The 3,970-nt window shown below is 50.2% G+C and overlaps 1 pseudogene; it reads right to left on the minus strand.

The window, feature by feature from the left end:
• Positions 1-287: 287 nt before the first annotated feature.
• On the minus strand, positions 288-3,323 carry LOC105533473 (annotated as a pseudogene).
• Positions 3,324-3,970: the final 647 nt, after the last annotated feature.

Consider the following 3,970-nt stretch of genomic DNA (forward strand, 5'->3'; position numbering starts at 1 on the left):
CATATTTACTCAAGCATCAAGCCACAGCTAGCTTTGCCATTTCTCATAAGCTGAATTTTTATTTTAGCATTTTTAATAGCAATGCCCTATTAGGTTATTATGAGGGAAAGACTATTTTTCCAGTAAGCCGTATTTTTTCATCCCACAAGACTGACTTTTCAAAAAAATCAGTTTACTTACAAAAAATATATAATTTTTAATCTATTATAAAAGGAAATAGACTTCACAATTATTAAAGAGAACAGAGTATTTAGAAAAGTTCACATTGGTCAGTATTAAAATATACCTCACTGAAATATACTTATAAAAACATTGCTTTTGTCATGTGAAAGTTTGGTGTTTAGTTCTCTAGATTTTTTTATTAGGGCTTTTTTTCTGAGCTTCATTAAACCAGTTGACCTTGAGATCCTTATCATGGTCAAATAGTATTCTCTCTTGAGGCTTATTGTCTTCAGCAGCTTTACTCCTTAACTTTTTATGAGGTATGTCCATGAGCGATTCTGATATTTTTGATTCATTGTATGAAGATACCTGCTCAGCCAGCCATTATGTTCCTTCCTGATAATGTATGTTCTTCATCTTTCTTACTGGATGACTTCCTTGCTTCTTGTGTCCTTAGCTTTCCTTTCCCTATCAGCTGGAGTACGTGTCCAGATTGATCTATCTCCAGATGTGTCATCAGCTCTTCTCTTAAAAGTCCTTGGCCCAAGACGGAAGTCTTTGATTTGTGAAGGAAACTCAGTCATCCATGACTCTTGCAGTGGGTTTAGATGAATCATCATCTCCTTTGGGCAGTTTTTCTTTCATTCTCTGGGCGCTTTGTTCAAACTCTGTCATTACATTATAGTTAACTGGTCGTTTTGCAGGCATTGATCTGTTTCCTGTTTCGTGGATCATCTCTGCCCTTACCACTTCTCTGTGTAGATTTAATGAAACCAGATGGCAATGCAGGACCTATTAATAGGCCTTGGAGGAGAATCATCCTGCCTTTTTAATCCAGGAGGAAGGGCTGGTCCCAAAAAGCCATCATCATCATCATCATCCTGATATTTCCTTTGTTTTCTTGCAGTTGGACCCGTGTCATCGTCTCCAGATTCTTGATTTCCTTCTTCATACAAAGAACTACTGTCTTCATTGCTGTCTGATGAATGTGAACTACTACTTTTCTAATTAGGGGGCAGAGCTGGTCCTGCAGCAGGGCTTGGGTTCTGCTCTTCTTGAAACCGGGTGGCCGGGCCGGCCTGATCAGGTCGCTTGTCATCTGTGGTGGCGGACACTGGTCACGGATACGAGTCTTTCCACGTACGTCAAACCTATCCAAAAGGGATCTCGTGAACCAGAGCTGTTAGTTTATTTTAACTGAATTATATTAATATATGTCAGGCTGCTGGGGCTGCCATTTGCAAATACCACAGATTGGGTGGCTTAAACAACAAGCATTTGTTTTCTTACAGTTCTTCAGGCTGGAAGTCCAAAATCAGGGAGGCAACATGGCCAGGTTCCCGTCGGCTTTGTTTTCCTGGCTGGTAGACAGTGCCTTCTTGCTGTGTCCTGATGTAGGGGAGAGGAGAGAGCTCTCTGCTGTCTTCCTGTGAGGATGTGAATCCCCTTGTGAGGTTGCCCCACCCTTGTAACCTCATCATAACCCTCATCAACTCCCAGAGGCCTCATCTCCCAAACCCATCATCTTGGGTTAGGATTTCAGCACATGCATGTTGAGGAAACCCAGTTAAGTTCCCAGCAAAACATTAGTATCTTATATGTTGGGCAGTGAAGTTTAATGTTTTACATTTGTAAGTGGTTGGTCTGTGAATTGACTGTATTGGTTTTGGTTGTCTGGTGCTGGGTAACAACGCAGTTCCAAACCCAGTGGCCTCCAACTCTGGTTGTATTATCTACTCTCAGCGTGGCCAGGCTAAGTGCAGGCTGGTCTCTGCTCCGTGGTGTCCAGGCCCTCCCTCAGGCTTCTGTTGGCCCGGGCCCTGGATAGGCGTGCCGCCTTCTCCCTCACGTGCCCTCTCTAGTGTGGGGCCTGGGCACCAGGAGGAACGTGGCAGAACCTTCCAGCCCTCTTGGGGCCTGGGCCAGGAACTCGAGGATGTGTCTCCTACTCCATCCTGTGGGACCCAGCAGGCTCAGGTCCACCCTGCTCCAGGGCAGGGGAGTGGAGGCCCCCTTTGGAGTGGGAGCGCCTCAAGTTGGGGAGGGAAGGAATGTACTCTATGAGGCCATCTTTCACCATGTCTTTTTCTTCGGACCTTTTTGCCTCATTTGTGTTTTTCCCCCCACTCCTCCTCCTTACGGCCACCGACCCTCTGTTCTGTCAGCTGCATATGCCCTCTGGGCTGCCCCTTCCCCCTCCGATGTGCTCTGTGGGAGTTGCCGACAGAACTGTGTAACCTCGAAGGCCTCTGGGTTTATGCCAGAGCCACAGGCACCCTCCCCACACCGAGGTTGTACAATGATTAATTTGGTGTTCTGAGTCTTAACTTGCCACACTGTCCTGAGGGCTACCCGGCAGAGTAACAGCAACCAGTGCGTGACTCGGGGGTCGTTACTCAAGTGGGAGCTGGGCACCCCCAGCCGGGCTTGCGTTCCTGTGTGTGAAATTTGGCTTCTCTGTGTCTGTTTTCCTCACCTGTGAACTGGGGGTGATGCTGGTTCTGTTAGAATCCCTTGGGATCTTAAGTCCACTGCATCTGGATGCATCTGTGGCTTCTGGAGTGGTTGCGTTTCCTTGTCGTTCAGACAAATTACCTGATTCCAAGTCCCTCCCACATGTGACTGGTGGCTCCTGGTGCTGGGAAAGCACAGCGCTGGGTGCGGAGCTGCCTGATGCTTTCGTCCCCCATTTCATCCTGGGCTCTCCATATGCTGCTGTGCTTTGTCGGGCACATTGCCAGGCTCGGGGTGATTAGATGGCCTCTGGGCTTCGTCACCCTCCAAAGGCCTGGACACTTCCTCACAGTCCCTAGACGAGTGGGAGGAGGATCCTGGCCCTCTCCGGCTCCCTGCCTAGCTCCTATCCTCCTGACTAGGGCAGTTACTGAGGCCCTGGACTCTGAGGGGTGACAGGGGCCCCACGCTCCATGGAAACCAGGGTGGGAGTTGTCATGGGGGCCATAGGCAGAGGGCCTCACAGGGTGGGGGGGATCTCGTGGAACACAGAATCCAAGGCAAGCCTGGAGCACGTAGACTTTGCAGGCTATCCTGCAAGCCCCACCATACATCTCAGCCTGGGCCTGGAGGTGGCAGGTGAAGGCTCCTGGGCAGCTGCTCTGTCCCTGGGAGCCACTGGTACCCATGGCCTGCCCCTTGCGCATCTCATCTGATTCTGGGCTAGGAACTGATGATGCCTTTGCCTTTGCAACCAAGGTGCCCCACCGTCTTAGCTTCAGACTCCTAAGTACCTCACTTGATGATTTGTTTACTGCTGGTTGAGAGGCTGCTGCATGTATTTGTGAAACGGTGCTCCCCAGTGCCTCCTGTGTGCTGGGCATGTGGAGTTGCACAGGGTGCAGCTGAGCTAAGTGGGGCCCTTCCTGAACTGGATGCTGCTGACCACCATCTCCACGCAGTGCGTGCTGAGCTCTACAACATGTGCCTGTGTGAGCCCTGTGAGAACTCTACATGAAGGGCGTCTGCCTGCCGTGCTTTGAAAGCTCTGTGCCCTTCCTCACCTCCACCACTGTGCTCTTCTGGCCCATCTACCTCCTCCATGGCCTGCGCTGCTGGCGTCCACCTGACTTCACCGGCGACTACTGTGAGATGGAGATCGACCTCTGTTACTCCAACCTATGCAGCACCAAAGGTCGCTGCCACAGCAGCAAGGGCGGCTACATCTGTGAGTGCTTCGAGGACTTCACTAGTAGGTGCCTGCCTGGGATCTGCGGGTTGCTGGGCTCACCCTGGCTTTGCACACGTGTCTGCACGTCACATGGCCAAGGATTTCGGATGGTTTCCTGTGTCC

Source organism: Mandrillus leucophaeus, unplaced genomic scaffold (genome assembly GCF_000951045.1).
Source record: "Mandrillus leucophaeus isolate KB7577 unplaced genomic scaffold, Mleu.le_1.0 Scaffold1250, whole genome shotgun sequence".
Lineage (NCBI taxonomy): Eukaryota > Metazoa > Chordata > Mammalia > Primates > Cercopithecidae > Mandrillus > Mandrillus leucophaeus.